At 45.2% G+C, this 18,969-nt stretch overlaps 1 protein-coding gene across 1 annotated transcript in view; it reads left to right on the forward strand.

The window, feature by feature from the left end:
- The first annotated feature begins 2,179 nt into the window (after positions 1-2,179).
- The window catches only part of LOC119440195 (galactose-3-O-sulfotransferase 4), a 77,455-nt gene continuing 60,665 nt past the window's right edge, over positions 2,180-18,969 (forward strand). Inside the window, exon 1 of the mRNA XM_049661437.1 lies at positions 2,180-2,265. The gene's annotated coding sequence lies outside the window, so the exon portion shown is untranslated. The remainder of the gene's footprint in view (positions 2,266-18,969) is intronic.

The raw sequence follows: 18,969 nt of genomic DNA on the forward strand, positions 1-18,969 counted from the left end.
CAGAGAAGGGAGCTATTGCTCTGGCCATTGTGCACGCCTCGACATTATCGTCACAGGACGCCCCTGTCACCATAGTGACAGACTCACAGGCCGCTTGCCGTGCCTTTGCGCATGAACTTGTGGCTGCGCAAACTCACAATATCCTGTTTTCTGTCTCGCCGTCCACTTTACGTACGGTGCGCATCGTCTGGACTCCTGGACACGCCTCTCTCCATGGAAATGAACGCGTTCATGCGGATGCCCGAGGTCTGACCAGCCGGGCTCATCAGAAGAGCTGTCCAATTCTGACGACGCACCGACAGAACCACTAAACTACAACACAATGCTGGTGTACTACCGACAGAGCCGTTATACGTATCCTCCTCCTCATCCTTCACTTAACAGACCAGATGCTGTTGCTTGGCGGCAGCTGCAGACTAATTCATTCCCTTGCCTCTATATGCTGCATCTCTTACATCCCACTCTATACCCTTCCTACTGGCCCTACTGTGGATCCGAACCAAGAGTCTATCATTCCACGTGGGAATGCTTTAATCCACGGGGCGTTTCTCCTATCCCCAACCCCACCCCTTCCTCTTGGGAGTCTGCACTGCTCAGCTTAGGCCGGCAGGAACAGCAACAGCTGGTCCAGTGGGCTCGCAGGGTCGTGCAAGGCAATGGAGCCCTGGACTGAGGGACCCACCCAACGAGGAAGAATTACCTTGCCTTTGTAAATAAAAGTTTATTATCTCTCTCTCTCCCGAGCATACCGCGCGACGCTTCGCGAAGTGGTTGCTAGGCAACGTAGCGGCAGGCGCCACACATTACGGCCGGCTTAAACAGCTCCGCTGTTAAAATTTCTGCATCCAATAGAAAGCTCATTTCCGTATTTCTAATGAGTGTTTGGATGGTTTGCAATTCAACGGGACTGCTCCCTGTAATTACCGTGTGTAACGAGCAGGGCTTCTCCATGAACCTAGCCGCGCTGAATTCGTGTGCGCTTGATAAATCACCTCCTCAATCCCAGACATTGATACATGCAAGATCATTCGCCTTGGATCACTAAACGCAACCTAACGCGTAGCCCGACCTTTCCGAAGCAGCCGCTTCAGCTCTGAACAAAGCTGCGGCGAACGCTCCTCGTGGCTGCGTAACTGGACCGAAGCCACGCAAATCGCTGAGCTCTCGCCTGAAGGCGCGGGCTCTTCACGGCAAGGGTGCGGTTCAAGGCGCCAACCTCAAGTAACGGGAGCGGTTTATTCAAGTCTCCTTATAATTCGCAGCAGGAGATTTAGAATCCTGCTGAGTCACTCGTCTTGCGCAGATAATAGAAGGTCTAAACAGAGCATTCTAACCAAACTCACGGCTATATACACGATACTTTCAGCCAACCGATTCCTACAACTTCTACTGCAATCCCACAACTTGTCTATTCGAGCGGGTCTCAACACCAGCGCTCTCAGTAGCCCCTACGGATATCTCTGTTCCTTATAGTATACTTTAATAGCGAATTCGCTAAAATCTTTCTTCTTCAGTTGAACTGCCGTCGCTTACACGATAAGAAGGTGGAACTGACATATCGATACTGTCACATGCACAAGCTGGACATCATTATATTTCGGAAAACTCAGGTGGACATTACAACTGATATATACAGAGGAAGGCCTCATGAAGATATGTCATGCTATTAAGTTACAGGCGAAAGCGCTCGGCTGCTGACGTAGATGGCACATGGCAGTTGGTGATTTATATTGAGGCCCATTGGTCTGCCGCGTCAGCGTCCTCGCACCGGCGCATGGAATGGCATTGTAGATGAAAAATTGTCAGATGCTACTCTACGCGGAGCCTGCATCGCTTTTACGCTACTCCATCTTTTTGTCGTAGGCTACAGCAGCAGTCGCCCCAAGACAGCTCTGACGCAGTGTTAATACAGATGGGCCACTGCAATTTCTAAACCAATACTGATGTCTTGTATATAACGCATGTGCATGGTAGTAAAGATCATGCATAAAATCCGAAAGCTATGATTAATGCTCACATATGCCTGCAGCTGTGGTATGGAAGCCTCGCAGCCGGGCGCTTCGACTATGTTGGCTTGTTCATGTAGACGACACTTCATGTACAACAGATGGGAACCTGTGACATTCTCTGCGACCTCGCGCGAGTCTTCGACATTTAAGTATTCGCGCTATACTGTCAGCTCGCACATGTTTTGGTTGAGTTCAAACGCACAAAATTCGAATGAGAAGCACTTAGCAGCTAGCTACAGCAAGAGAAACGTCTCAGGTAAGTCATTGTCGCATTCGCTTATACTGTTAATAATGCTGGTCATCGTTTAAACGATTTGATATTATTTGACCCTGATTAGCAGATGGCATTATAGATGAAATTGCCAGTGCCAACGTCATGATAAAAAAACAATAATGCAGTGAGTCAAGTTAATACGAGATGCAAGAAGTCACTTTTGTGCCGTAAAACGTATTCAGTGGAGCCTGTAAGAATCAGCACTATTTATTAATAAAACATTTCATGCTGCTGTAAACGCCCGTGTTTTGTTCAGTTTTTGTCTAGAATTAGTCGGCAATCGATTTAGAGTAATAGGCATGTAAACTTTATTCCATTAACATTAAGGCCTGATGCCGCAATGATTCACAATATAGTTAAAACGACCAGGGTGAAAGAAAATAGGGAGCCCTAATCAGCCCTAATCAATGTTATGAGCAACCCATCCAAAAAAGGCAAGTAGTTTTGATATACCGAATATACGTTTAAAAATAAACATTCAAAATAAATAACAACAATGAATCAATCACTCATTTATTTATCCTGCCCATGAACAACCATGAGGTCTAAGTGCTGGCGCACGGATACATGAACATTAAGAAAAAAATACAGCACGCGAATATCAGTAAAAAATACATAAAGATGACATTCTTGAAAAGAAGAGTGCACATACATGGCGTAAAATGCATACATAATAAAAAGGAGGAGAAGGGAAGTTCAACAATATGTGAAACTAAGAGACAACAACGCAAAGCTCAGAACATAATAATGACAGCGAGTTGTGAAAAATATAAAGGTCATGATAGTGGGCGTTATAAAGACTCTGCATTATGTGGATGGTTGAGTGTTGGTGGTTACAGGCAGCGACATGGCAAGGTCTGTGTTCTCTGGTGATCTTGCGCGGAATACGAAACTTCATACAACTGAGGAGTTCGGGGCACATGAGGATGCCGTGAAGGAGTTTGAAAAGGAAAAGCAGGTCAGCGCGATTACGTCGGCAGCGAAGTAAGGGCAATGGCAATAATTCAACAGTGCTAGAGCAGGGCCCAGAGTCCGTGTTAGCAAAGCGGTGATGATATATGCTTAGAAACTTTTTCTTGGCCCGATCTATAATGTCACTGTTGGATCAAGAAATGCCGTTCCAGACGACCGACGCGTATTCGAGTTGAGGAAGACAGATTGTTGTGTATAACTTGCGCAACGGTGTAGGAGAATTGAATTCTCTCGACAGTCCGCAAACAGAGCCAAGAGTGCCCATGCCCCGCCTTGCAACGCGTTTAGCGTGAGCTGAAAAGTGTAAGGTTCTATCAAAAATTACACCGAGATCATTGATCTCATGGACCCTACACAATGGTACAAAATCTACCGAATAAGAAAAGGAAATGCTTGCTGTTTGGCGCGTGAAATCCATGACCTTGGTTTTAACAGCAATCAAGGTTAGGTTATTATCTGTGCACCATTTCGAAAAAGAATGCATGTCAGACTGCAGGATGCGACAGTCATCAACAGTGTGAATTGCCTTAAAAATCTTTGTCATCGGCATACAGAAGGAATGAAAAATGCCGAATGGCGGAAAGAACGCGATTAATAAAAATTTTAAACATGGAGTGGAACCAATACTAATCCCTAAAGGATGCCGCTACTTGCCACGTAAGATGTTTGGCCATTGACGTTACCATAGCATTATCTTTCAATAAGATAACTTCTCAAGAGATTTACAATTGACGATTGAACACCAAAGTGTACAACCTTGATCAAAAGCAGTGAGCGGCTGACCACATCAAAAGCTTTGCTGAGGTCACAATAAATGGTGTCAACTTGCCCCCTTTGCAGTCCCGGTGGGAGATCTGTCTCCTGAAACTTGCGAGATTTGTGATAGTGGAGTGGCCGGAGAGGAATCCACGCTGATTCGGGATCAATGCGTTCTTCACAGTAAAAGACGATATGTTGTGAAGAGCAGGCTCAAAAATCTTAGACGTGACACAGAGAAGAGAAATCGGGTGATAATTTGGGACATCGGCTTTACAGCCAGATTTAAATACAGGAAAAATACGGGCAGTTTTTCACATGCGAAGGAAAGTGTATATATTTAGAGAGTTATTACGTATAAACCCGCCCTGGTTGCTCAGTGGCTATGGTGTTGGGCTGCTGAGCACGAGGTCGCGGGATCGAATCCCGGCCACGGCGGCCGCATTTTGATGGGGGCGAAATGCGAAAACACCCGTGTACTTATATTTAGGTGCACGTTAAAGAACCCCAGGTGGTCCAAATTTCCGGAGACCCCCACTATGGCGTGCCTCATAATCAGATCGTGGTTTTGGCACGTAAAACCCCATAATTAAAGGAGTTATTAGGTATAGATGTCAATACTGGGGCAAATATATTGCCGTCAGCTTTTAAAATTGCGGAGGGGATGCCATCAGGGCCGCAGGATAGGGAACGCTTAAAGCGCTTAAGGCATTTTCTGATCACATTTAATCAATCAACACAGGACTAGATGTAGGAGCCGTTGTGTGCTGTTGACTGACACCAGCGTTGAAACCTGAAGGTTCATATAAGGAAGAGAAACGGGCAGCAAAACAATCTGCGACTGCTTGGAATTCTATTCCTCTAGAGTCGGGCAGGCGAAAATACTCTCCGCGATTACTAGAGCACTTGCGGATGTACTTCCAAAATTCAGCCGGCAGGTCGGAGGCGCTCTTCTCCATGAATGCAATACAGGAGTCATGATCCCGCTTATAGAAGTGTTTGCAGAGAGTTCGAAAAAAGAGGAATTCTCCTCTCCACTTATTAAGCATAAGGCTTTGGGATTTAGGGTGTGCGCAATCTTTATATTTTAGAGCAGTGATAAGTCCAGATGAGAACCAGTGGGGTTATTTATAGTGTTTAGGAATATGCTGAGAAATGCATTTGCGCATACTGATCAAAAGAAGCTTCGCAAAGTGAACAATTTGATCAACGACATGGTTTTATCTGTTACCAGTGACCAATCGGTGGCGGACAACAAATCTTACAAGGCAACATAATCACACCACTTGAAAACAAAGAGAGAAGATTCCTTAATGCCAGTTGAGGAGCTCTGCCTCAAGGCTGACACAGAGGCAGTTATCTTAACTGAGGGGTGAAACTTATCGGGAAGGACTAATAATAATAATAATAATAATAATAATAATAATAATAATAATAATAATAATAATAATAATAATAATAATAATAATAATAATAAATAATAATCATCAGCAGTTATTAAATGGGACATGTGAAGTAACAGTTCTAACAGGAACAAGGAAGAAATGATCTTGTCGGAACAAATATTTTGTAAAGCAAGGTCTAACTATTATAAACTACACCGAATGAGCAAATAGTGAACTGGTACAGGGTGGCGTATAGACTTATTTTATGATGTCAATTGGGTAGCTTATCTGTTTCATAAAATATTATTTGGTGTCTGTGGATAATGAATGGAGATTCAGCGTTGATATTTATTTTAGGGGGGGGGGATTTTATTTGCTTATAAGAAAGCAAGCCTGTATATTTCCCAAGCCTTAACTGCAAGCGATACGATAGAAGATGTTTAGGCCAGTAATACTGGTATAGCTAGTAATATACATAATATATTAAATGCCAAAGTCATGTGTAATGAGCCTAATTGCAGTCATCGATATAGTTTCTTATGCGGAACACGATTTGTAGTTGAAGAATGTTTAGCTTTACAAATTGGGCACAAACTTATATTCAAATAGGCTCAATGTGATCAGTCTCTTGGCTTGATGCTAAAAGCAATGCAGTTGTTAGAGATAAGTGAAATGCGTGATCGCTTAGCATAATTCACAGGCAATTAAATTTTGTAGTTTTACGTTCCAAGACCACGACCTTATTATGAGGCACACCATAGTGGGGGACTCCGGAATAATTTCGAGCATTTGGGGTTCTTTAACGTGCACCTAAATCTAAGTACACGGGTGTTTTGGCATTTCGCCCCTATCGAAATGCGGCCGCCGTGGCCGGAAAAAAGTGGACGTTTTGATACTAATGCAAATAACTATTACATTATTTCGCACCAGTGAACAAGCGTCTGGTGGAAGTTAAGTTCACTATCTACCATTACCACAAGAAACTTTGCTACATACGAAAATCGGTAAAAGAAAAAGTTGTCGCAGTTTCACCTGAAAGGTGAAGCATCAATTGCGATAGCAAATTTGAAGAGAGCTATACGGAGTAATGATAGCAGCTTTATCAGCTGTATAAACTTGGACATGCAGCAGCACCGGCAACACGCAGAACTGTTGTCGACGCCGTCGGCGTTTTGCCCGCGTTCGCTCAAAATGCGTGCGGCGTTGGTGACTGTTGCCGGAGCCTCTTATATAAATAGGCACTTGGTGCCGCAGCTAAACGTCGCCTCCCTTCCCTCCCCCCCACGGCATTTCGTACGTCGGAAGAAGGCACGTTTGCTCTACATATATGGTGATTGTAGAGGAGGAAAGAGACGCCTACTTCTGCAGCCCTTAAGGGAGCACAGAGCAGAACGCGGGTTTGTTCTCCGCCGTGCGTTCACTCCCCGTGAAAGCGCGCGTCCCTCGCGCCCTTTCAGTCGCACATACAGCGTTCGGCGCGCGGCGACGATTTCATCTCCATTGACGTCATACGGAACCTCACGGCGACGGCGACGGCGACGGCAGAAATCTGCTTTTGAGTGTCCATATAATTGCTATCGCAATAAAAAGGCCGATATTTATAGAAGCCGGTACGTGGAGTCTGCAGAAACATCATGAATACAGCTTTATTGGAACTGATGACGAGGTCGTCATTTTTGCAAGTAACGTTGTCAGAGTCCGTGTTCAGTTTAGACGAAGTATTTACTTTACCGGATGCTGAAATTTTCGTGTTGTTATCCTGAATGGCACATCTAAGATTGCTAAGGACCGCGAATAAACCCTCACTAGACACAGATAAGCGACTGTCATAGTGCTGAAAGGCATGTGCGGCTTTTCATTAAGTTCATGGTATGTAGATAAATTTCATCGCGCTCTCGTGGGCGCCACCATGTTTGATCACGGGGTGACGCGTCCAATGCTTGCCTTAGCCGGCCTCCACTGCCTCTGTTTACTGTGGCAGCACAGCAAGCTGCCTTTTCGCCGTGTGTCGCCGAAAATGACTGCGCGAACGGCACGAAACTTTGGTTAAAGCTTCAGAACGCATGCAAATGTTGCCTATGGATCCTACCGAGCTCACAACCCCTTTAGATATGGTGCGCGCACTGCCGTATTGCGCGCGTTCTAGAAGGCCGGGCTATAAATTTTCATATTGACATGTGTGTACTTTAAATCCAGTAGCCTTTAGTAAACCCAGAAATCCTGTATTAAATCACGATTGCTGTCATTTGCGAATACTTTTTCTCTCTTTACTCATTGACGGTGGCTTGGAAGCCACGGGTTCTCGCGACTGATCGAGTAACTTTTTTCGGTGCAATGTCAATAAATTATAATTTTCTGCGTAATCCTACGTGAATGAGTTATTCGCACTCGACTTCTCTTTTGTCCTTCTCCAAGCTTGAAACACCCACTTTTTAATGCAGAATGTAGAAAATCAGCAATGTTGTTCGTCACTCCTTTACGTTGTCAGTGATAACGAATCGTTCAGCTTTGGGCATTATTACATAACATATTTAAACCACACAATGCTTGGCATATTCGCTAATGAGTTCCCTAAATTATAATGCTTACGAAGGAGCCTCAGTGAGTTTCAGTAAATGGAGCCGGGCGTTAAGGGATGCCAGAAAAACAATATTATTTGCAAGTGTGAGCGAGTGGCTACAAAATTTTCGGTGCTATCTGGCCATCATATCTTCAAACAATCATCGCCACTGATAAAAATGAATGACTGATGTAGTAAAGCAGCCAAACATTGGTTTTCCGTGGTTGTGACGGAAAGAAACAAGGACGAGAAAACCTTGAGGGACAGTAGCTACAGTAATGCAGAGTCACAGCACGCCATTAACGACTCGCATACAAAAAAAAAAAACCCAAAACGCTTGCACTGTTTCGGGGTAGTCTTAATTGTGTTTAACCGATATTATTAATTTATCTTGTATGCTTTCCGTTCTTAACGCTGCCTGTCCGGTACTTCCACGTGATAAACCTGTAGCGGTCGCAAGGACGGGGCGGGCGATGGTTGCGATTGCCCCCTCTCCCCAAATTGTTTTCATTTGAGCCATGTTGCCGTCATTATACGAACAAATGGGCCCAAGGAGCGCGTCGCTTTCGGAGAAAAGGCGACGTACAAGTCTATCGGGGCGAGAGAGAGAGAGATTGTGGTTGTGAAGAGGAAGAGGCGCTATTTTCTGCAGCCTTTTAGGCAGCACGGCTCAGCGCTTTGGGGAAGGGGCGGGAGATGTAAAGAAGAAACAAAATGGAAAGAAAATAGAGAGAAGGTCTAGGCGATTACACAGCCCTTGACTGTCAGGGGTAGCCAGGCGGCGCATTCACAAATTACACGACAGCCCTGTGTCCTCCAGGAATGTGCGAAGGTGCCTGAAGGCGGAGCCGTGGTGCCGACCGGGAAAGAGCAGCTGCGATGCGGAGTCCTAGGCGTCGGAATGACGTGTAGAGAGAAGCCCTTTCTATGGAGAAGGCGGGGCAGAAACAAAGTAGATGTTCGATTGTTTCCTCCTCTCCGCACGCTGAGCAGGCCGGGGTTGGAGCCAGGCCTTTGCTGTGAGCAAGACAAGTAAATTGAGATTCATGCAATTCATGTTTTGCGAAGTGTTAAATTGTTTATACAGTAGTAGCTACGTGTTATCTTGATTTCTCGTCCCACTGCTTTGGTCATTAACCAGTGATAAGCGTTTTTTAGCCAAGCCAAGTTATGTTCTAGAAAGCGAAACAACGCTTCTACAGGCGATACGCGTTTGAGCGTGTTGCCGTAGCCATGCGTGTGCTAATACTACAGTGCTGGCACGCATTAATGGCACAACTAGTCGATGGCACATTGCATCTCGCAGGGAGACCTCACAACCCGGTGTATTTACTCGCAAACTCGCGCCCGCACAACAGCGTGTCCACCGCCGTGCATTGTGGGACGTGTGCCGCTCGTCAGCGTGGAGTTTCTTAGTTCACAATGTGCATAGAATAAAGTGCAAGCGTCTAATAATATACGAACTGCAATTTTAATCTATAAGTATGCTGTATTTATTACCATCCGGCTTACATCCAGTAATCTCATATACAATATCGGGAGTATCAAGATTTTGCCTCTAGGCTGCGACACTTACTGGTTCTTGAGACTTTCATTCTCAATTTAAAACTATAATTTCTACTTAAATGGTGAACAGCGTGCTAGAGTATATCACTATAAACCATGGTAATTTCATTTCCATCAACGTTGATGGAAAGTGCCTCGAGCGGCCAGTCACGCGGCAATTCTGCGTGTATTCGCGGGCTTCTTTCACACTCGGAGAAACACATTTATTTAGCACGTATTGAGGAACAGAAAGCTGTATAGGGAGTTTTTCATGTTGCTCTACAACTTTCTCACTGACACTTTGATAATTAGGACAGTACTTCTCGAGTTAGATGATTATTTACAATTAATTATTTAAATCTAACGAACGAAAAAATTACTGGCGGCTACTCCACTGTACTGGAAACTATACGCACTAGGTTGGCTTCGTGTAACGCCGTTCCTCCTTTTTTAAATTTTGCTGCGTGATAGCTGGGACACCCTGTATATACAATACCGATGAGTCTCTATACCGGTTGAGATATTTTAAATATATAAGGGATTTAATAGTACGTACATACTTAAATAAGCCTGTTACGACGTCTGATCCTCGAGCCTTGCGCTTGCCGTCCGACGTTACGATCCGTTAGGTGACCGAGGGTGCTGGCGATTGGCGTCAAGAGATGAGACGCTCGCGCAAGGACGAGACGCAGCTTTTGTAAAAACTTAAAAATTTATTTACATGTTGATTCAGTGAAGGATAGGATGAGAGTGAGAACTATTTGCATGGTGTGGCCGCTCATATAGCATACAGGCCCCTATTAAAGCCGCTAGTTCACTGGTCGGGGAATCCACTGTGCTCCATAGAACGAAAGCAGTGTGTATGATTTCATTCGCTTCACCGATTGTCTTCCACCTGCAGGTAGAGCATCGCTTTCGTTCAGTAGGCGAGGCTCTCTTCCAGTAGCTGATGCGGCCGTTCCCTCGCCGAAGGTCATAGGGTCACTCATGTGCCTCCGGGCAGGGAAAGGGGCCCTCTGTTGGCCGAGATGGTTTTTGCCCTGAGGTGAGAGATGTATTCTTTAGGAGAATGGGCAAAGCACGTTCAAGGCCTGGCATGTGACGTCAGCCGGCACCTGTTCAGATCGCTACACAGCATCAAACTTCAAGGGATTATCCCCTTGTTGGTGGCCTGGCCTGAAGTCTTTTCTGCCGGCCAACCCGAGACGCAATCCTAACTCACACAAGGGTACGTGCGGCAGTTGACGTGAGTGGGGGGCCACCACACGACGTCCCAGCGATATGGCCCATGTGCTGGTGACGTAAAATGTGTGTGGATAAACTACTGCCTTTATACAGCGAAAGCTGTATATGGCTAGGCGAAACGAAAAACCGTTCGTCCCATGTTTCGCTAAACGTCTCCATTGGCTGCGCCGTCAGTTACGTCGTTCTCTACGTCGCACCCAAGCGCGCGCGCCATTGGCAGCGCCGTTAGTGACGTCGTTCTCTGCGTTGTACCTGCTCTGCCCGCAACACCGCTTCGTCGGCTCGCCTTTGTCGCATGCGTTCGATATCTCGAGTTAGCTCGGCGTCGTGGTTAGCAGCATCCGCCCGCCATTAGCGCTTGCGTTCCACTAGAAACACAAAGATGTAACCAATAATTGAGAAACGCTTCAATACAGCGTCCGGATTAACCCACTGCTAAACACCGGGGCCGCACGTTTCAGCTTTGCTGGTTAACCACCTGTACGGAGTGCGTGGGCGTTTTTTTAATAAGTGCTTGAAAGCGTTATATACGGGCAAAGTTTCAAACGGAGTAGTTATATACGGGTATAATGTTTTAAATTATGTGATTGAGTTACAGGCATGAGAAAAATGTACTGCAATGGCTCTAAAGGAACCAATTCGCTGGAAATATGGTTCTCAGTCTTGAAGGTCGCATGTATCTGCTGCAATATTTTTTCGCGCGGCAGGGCAACTGATGAAGGCAGTTGCTCTCCTTCCTGCATATGTTATCGGTTTGTCATATGGCACGATGACGCACGAGCTGACACGCCCGCGATGCAGCACTTGATGATGCCGCGAACTGCTGCGATCTCGCCTGCCACCTTTGCTGCTTGTGCCACTTTTGGGGGAACAGATACAGAGCGATCGGTTGTTTTCGGCTCTTTGTGCTTTGCAAACTGTTGGGTCAGTCCACAAGGAGGCAGAATCGGGCATCTGCTTTCCACAATAAGAAAGGAGCAGCAGCCATCAGGAGCCGGGCGATATTAAAAAAAAAAGAAACAAATCAACGAGAACCAACTTTGTGCAGTAGCAAACCGAGAGCCCTTGAAAACGCTATCACCCCTGAAATCTTTCTCCGAAACGGCAGCGGCAGGCGCTTCTCTCAAAATGCCATACTGTATGTTATCTCTATAAGTCATATATTTAGGAGTATGTCGACATTTTGTGTGCAGTAAGCCATTTCTCTGTACATTACCCTTGCCTGGCCTATATGTAAGCAGCTGCGATATGCCATACGGACATTTTTTTTCGGGTCACTGTTGCAACTAACTATTTTAGTGAAAATAAATTTTAAGCACGTTTTTGTTTTGCCCTCCGCGCGATATGCTAATGTTATCACGCGCCACCTTAATCTTAGAATAACATTAGGCACATGCGCTTGCGCTTTTATGGTTGCCATCAGTGTACATTTCTGACCTTTGTAGCACATAAACCGTTGCTTACCATCTGCTACACACGGTGGGGCCACACTACAGGGCGAATTTCTCGTGCTTAGAAATCCAAGCCATACCGATTATAGCTCTGCTGTCACTACATCTGTACTGGTTGGCGCAAGCGCATTTCTTTTTCAGGAATACATTATTTTTTCAAAATGAAATAAATAAAAAAGAAGAGTGGAAGCAAAAGCATGGCTCATATTCTAGGAAAAGTATTATATTAATCATATACTAGGAATAGTAGCAGTGAAATGTTGGTAAGATTGGCGGAAAAGAATAGAATCCGAATAATTAATATCTTCTACAGGAAGCGCAATAACAGGAAGTGAACATGGAAAAGCTGTAATGGAGCACCAAAAAAAAACGAAATAGATTTCATACTCTCTGCGAATCCCAGGATAGTGCAGAATGTGAAAGTGCTACGTTGGGTGAATGTCAGTGATCATAGGTTTGGGAAGTCTACGATTCCTCCGAATGTGAGGCGAGAAAGAGCAAAATTATACAAAAAGAAATAGGCCAAACTAGACGCAGTAAGGGTAAAAGCAGACGAATTCAGGTTGGATCTCACGAAAGAATTACACATTTTTTTCAACATCGCCAGTGAAAGATACTGCAATTCGGTGTCTTCATGTGGATTACATGAACAGAGGCAGGCATTAATTGCTCCACAAATCGAAACGCACAGTTGTGTAAATACAATATGCACTAATAAGCTGAACTGTTTATTCGCATGTTGATGTCAAATTGAAACCATCATGTAGTAAAATCAGTGCGCCTAGCAGGAACCCCGAGAAACCATCACTTTTGAAATATACGCCCCCAAATAGTGTCAAAATAGGCATTTGCGTTGCAATTATCGTTGCGAACGTTTACAGATAGGCTTTTGGGAAACTTAACAGGAACAGTGGTTTATTTACCGTACATAGAAGGAGCATATGTCAAAATTGGGGCTAGTCTTACGATTTTCCTTAACCAGGCAAGATTTAACTCCTCAAATTCGCGATTCGAACACAAAACAATTTACAACTAAAAAGAAGATTCACAATAATGAATATCTTGCAATGCACTTGCAACAATGTATGCTGCTTGAGATAACCCATCTGAACACGTCGAATTGTGCTTTCAAGGCGATATAGATGTATAACTAAAAATGAAATATGTAGTCAATGTATACTGCAAACACGCCTGAATTTTATCTTGGTAAACAAAATCATGCTAGAGAACACAACGACGAATGCGGGACAATAACAAGAGGACCAGTCGAGGCAGTGTTCTGTCCGCCTTTGTTCCTTTTTCCGCGCCATATTTGTCGTCATGAACGTCGTATAAAAGTAACTCACGTGTTTGCACCATACCATGGGCTTTTTGTCGTAGCATATGAACCTTCGACAAGACAACTGATACAACAGACTCGCTCGAGAGGCTGTCTTACTCTAGCCATTGGCGAAGCGGGGGCGCCAGAGCTAGGACACGGACCACCGTGGTTCCCTCTTTAGCCCCCCCCCCCCCCCCCCGCTTCCCCTTGGATGCCCTTGATATCGTGTGCCACCCGCTTTATTATAATCTCAGGTGGTCTCCTGAAGCCTGCTTTTGCCGGTATTATTGTTTCGCATGTTAAATGCGAAACACATGTCGCGTACCCCAGCGACATGTGCCCCTCGTGCGGATACACGGCGACATTCGCACACATGCTCCGGGAGTGTAGAAACACTCATCCTGACTCTACCTTGGACAAGTGGGAGAAGTCCCTCAGAAGCTCGCTTCTCGCCGACCAGCAGTGGGCCGCCCAGCAGGCCCACGAAGCGGCCGCCAGGTATTCCCTGTCAGTCCGTACGTGGGAGACGCCCGCTACGCGCGAAGCGCGTCCTGCTGGACCTAAATAATGTTTTCTAGTCCATTCCAGTTAAATAATGCCACCGCAATACATGCGATTCGTCTTGTAGTAAAGCTTGCTACAGGACACCCACAATTATGGAAGCCATATAGAACACTTAGCGCTTTAAGAACGTCTTCAATGTTGCACGATAACAGTATAATCTTTCCAAATATAGGGGGTTGGTCCAGATCCTCGCCTAACATTCTTAACATCAAGCAAATGAGCCGTAGCTTGTGGTCCACCTTTGAAGTTGGCAAAGACGACAAGATGAAAGTTTTGGAAACGTGCTTAACCTCACACAAACAGCGTGTTCGTTCCATATATGCAACGATATCTCTCAGGTTACTTTTAAAATGTTAGTACTGTGGGTTACTTGTAATATGGACGGTGCTGTTATCTCTTTCTGAAATGTCGCTGTCTCGGAGTCGCTCTTGCACACAATGTAAGTATGATTCCATGCGCTAGTAGAAGGCTCAGGCCTTCCATTTACTCTTTCTCTCTCTCTCTCTCTCTCTCTCTATATATATATATATATATATATATATATATATATATACACAGTTGGGCATAAGGAAATCACGCTGGCCCCGGTAGTAAATTGAAGAAAAGAGAAGACGACGTACGTTGTATTAGCACAGTATATTTTGCAACGTTTCGGCTGGTGGACCAGCCTTCGTCAAAGCAACAAGTACATGCGATCGCGTTTCCTTATATACACGCTATACATAAGATTGTGTTGTGCACAATAATGATAATGAAAATGCAACGTAAAATTCGCGATAACAGCGGCGAAGCTGATCATACGGTAAGTGATTTGGCATTCTCTTAGTACTCGCCACAGCATAGTCAAATCGCACGTAACGAAAGATAGAGATACAATTCGCAATTACACTATATGCAGACATGTTCCGGCCGTAACTAATCATGTAATCTCAGCAGGGGTGGCATACAGCCCACGTGGCACACAACACAGGGATCATTGCAATGCAAGCCACTCGATATCAATAACAAACATGGAAATGTGGCTCACACGTGGCATACAGTAAAGGAACGAATCGTTAGTTTACTAACCAACAACCTGTGGGGGTACTAAAGCGCCATGCGACAGTACAATGCAGGTGATACGCACTGCTCAGTAACCGCCATAGTTGAGCAGGCTGAATGATGATGATGAAATGATGATGATAAGGAGAAAAAAATGTAGTTTTTAAAGAAAGCTACGTTTAATGACAGACATCGGGAGTCACGGCTAAAGTCAAGGATGCTTAGTAGGAACACTAGTTAGTGTGCCTGTACTTTCGTTAATGCCAGATGACACGGTGTCAAATTTATAGATCAGGTAAGACTCGCGGACTTCGCGATCGTGATGGGAATGAAAGCCTGATTCAAGTATAGTAACCCTGAGGTTTTCGAAAGAATGCCCTGGTAGGCGAACATGTTTTGATAATGGTAGGTTAGGAAGCGTGTTAGCATGCGATCTGTGGTTATTAAAGCGTATTCGGAACGAGGTTTCTGTTTGGCCAATATACTGTTTTCTGCAAACAGTGCACTCAAGAATATATATTACATTGGAGGTGTCGCAATTAAAGGATCCGCGAATTTTTAGGGTAAAGTCTGAAAATGTGCTAATCGCTTTCTGGGTGGTTTGCATATGCCTACACACCTTGCAACGTGCTTTGTTGCATGGGGCGCAGCCAGATGTTTTATTCTGCTCATTTAATTTTGAGGAGGTTAACATATCGCGGAGGTTTTTACCCCGTCGGTACACGACGCGAGGCGGTTCGGGAAATATATCGGAAAGATGTTCACTTTGGGCAAGGATATTGTGGTGGCGTTTCAATATAGAAGAAACTTTTGGCGCTGATGCCGAGAATGTTAGCACAAGATTGGTATTGGTACGTCTTTCGGGTAATCGATTACCGCTAAGAACATCGGCTCTACTTAATTGGTCTGCTCGGCATATGGCGTCGTCAATTAAGTTTGATGGATACTGCCGTTTAACGAGAGCACTTTTAAGTTGTTCGCAATTAGAAATAAAATCTTTGCGATCAGAACACAATCGCTTGAAGCGGTGAGCCTGACTGTAGGGGATACCGGTTTTGCAATGTCGTACATGGCTGCTCTGGAAGTGTAGAAGCTGGTTTCTATCAGTAGGTTTGCGATAAAGTTTTGTCAGCAGTTTACCTTGCGATAGCGTGACTGTGACGTCAAGAAAATTGACCGAAGATGAGGAGTAATTGTGCGAAAATTTGATTGAAGGGTGAAAGTGGTTAAACTCTTCTATGAACTTTAACAAGCCAGCTTCCCCATGTGTCCAAATCAAGAAGATATCGTCAATAAAACGCTTATAAAAGAAAGGATGTAGGTTAGTTTTGGACAAGAAATCATTTTCCAGAACACCCATGAAGATATTAGCATAATTTGGGCCTATTCGAGTTCCCATTGACGTACCACTGATCTGAGCATAATGACAACTATTAAATTCAAAGTTATTGAGCTCAAGAACTAGCTTTAACAACGATCCCAGGGTTTCTTTATCAACAGGTTTCTCGAAACGAGAATCTTCATAAGTCTTAAGGACTGCTGCAATTCCATCGGCATGCGGTATGTTGGTATAAAGAGAGGCGACGTCGAGCGTTACAAGGATTGCATTTTGCGGAATGACAAGATTTAATATACCTTGAAGAAAATAGTTCGTATCCTTTACAAATGAGGGAAATGATCCGGGAATCTCGTTGATAAGAGAGTCTATGTAACGTGACAAGTTCTCAGTTGTAGTGTTTGTGCCGGAAATAATCGGGCGGCCTGGGTTACCTTGTTTGTGAATCTTTGGGAGCAAGTAAAATCTACCCGCCACAGGACTGAGCGGTACCAGAAGCCGAACGGTTTTTTCATCTAGCTTTTTCTCTTTCAGTAGTGCCATAAGTGTATCTTTCAAAATGGCCTTAAAATTATCGGTTGGGTCGTTCGGAAGTGCTTTGTAGAAACTGGCATTCGAGAGTTGTCTGTTAGCTTCTTCGACATAATCCTCCTTATTAAGGAGAACGATTGCTCCTCCCTTATCTGCAGGTTTAATAACAATGTCATGGTTATTGCCTAATTGTTCTAGCGCTGATTTTTCTTCCTTCGTGAGATTCGGTCGGTAGGGAACACGGGTCTTGTACGCCTCGAGGATATCACGTTGCACAGCACTGATGTACATATCTAGACACTTATCGCGTTGCGGCGGTGGTGTCCAGTGCTTGTATGTGGGCATAGGTGGTCTAGTCTCGTTAGGACTTTCACGGTTATGAAAGTACTCCTTAAGGCGCATGTTTCGAGCAAAGTGGTCTAGGTCCTTTAAAAGCTGAAATTCACTGAATCCGCCTGACGTTGGGCAAAAAGTAAGACCCTTCGATAAGGCAGTCATATGAGCACCAGAAAGAGTAACCGCGGAAAGGTTTACAACATTGTTGCACGGTTCAGTGGGCTTGTTTATAAGAGATGATTCAACGGGAACATTATTTGTATTAGCAATACATTCAGAAGGGGCTACACCATCGCGGATAAACTTATTGCGTTTGAGCGCGCATAAATTGTTCTTCTTGCTATGTTTGTAGGCTGCTAAATATTCCGATTCATGCGCCTCCAGCTGCGTAGTGAGGCGCCTTTCTTCGCTCTGAAGACGTACCATACATGATTTGTAGTGATCAACAACTACACGCAATAACTCTAGCGAGGCGTTTTTTAATATCAATTGCCACTTTGCTTTGTTTAAAGCGGAAAGTTCGGAGGTGGCCGGTTTCAGTCTTAGCTGTAAGCCCCTTGGGACTACAGAAGCGTTCAAGTACGACGACAATGTGGTGATATGCAACTCAGAACGGATGCCTTTCTCAGCAATTTTTCGAACTTTTAAGAACGTTCGAGAAGGGATATGTAGAACAGAGTTACCGGGGACTGACAGTCAGTTTGCGGCGTTGTCTCGAGCCGAGTTCTTGCGGGAAGGGTAGCGGCGGCCCACAGACGGAGTTGTCTGTGTACTTTCTTCACGAAGGTTGTGAGGGTATGAGACAGGAGAGCCATGCGAGGCGTCTGGCGGAGGTTGAGAGTAGGACGTTCTAGGAGAAGTCTGGGTGGCACCATGCGAGGGGTTGCACGACGCGAATTCGCGCCACAGTGACATGTCGTTGTCGGGGTGCTTGCAGCAAAGTTCACGAATATGGCTAGCCATGAGCGCTACACCTTCGAAACTCGGATGAAGGCCGTCGGCAGCCAGTATACGGCTTGGGGGCAGGTATTGAAAGCCGTGGTCCACGAAGAATACTTTTCTTGAATGACTGCAGAATCCGCGTAGCAGTCGATTGAAATAAGTGGCCTCCCGGTTGCAGCGTCGGACGAAGGAAAGGTTGCGGTTGCCACTGCGACGGTTAGTACAGCGGGGAAGGATGAGCGTAGCAAAAATTCTAGAGATATTCGGCATGGTCCTCATGACCAGATGGAGCAGAGATCGGTACCTCTCGAATGCTGCTGCTCCGTTAGATGATACCACGTCATCGGTACCAACCAGAAGCATGAGGGTGTTTGCCGTGTCCGGCACAAAATTGAGCAGTGAAGTGACATCTTCAATGCGGGCGCCTACTTGCGAAACGAAAGCCGGTGTTCCTTGTGAACTGGGATTGAAGCACTGGTACAAATACTTCGACTGCGAATCACCGATGACGACTGTGGAAGTCTCCGCCCTGGGATACCTTAGGTTGATGTGCTTTAACGGTCGTTGCGGGGGCCATTGCGGGTGAACAGTTGGGCATAAGGAAATCACGCTGGCCCCGGTAGTAAATTGAAGAAAAGAGAAGACGACGTACGTTGTATTAGCACAGTATATTTTGCAACGTTTCGGCTGGTGGACCAGCC

Source organism: Dermacentor silvarum, chromosome 2, assembly GCF_013339745.2.
Source record: "Dermacentor silvarum isolate Dsil-2018 chromosome 2, BIME_Dsil_1.4, whole genome shotgun sequence".
Classification (NCBI taxonomy): Eukaryota; Metazoa; Arthropoda; class Arachnida; order Ixodida; family Ixodidae; genus Dermacentor; species Dermacentor silvarum.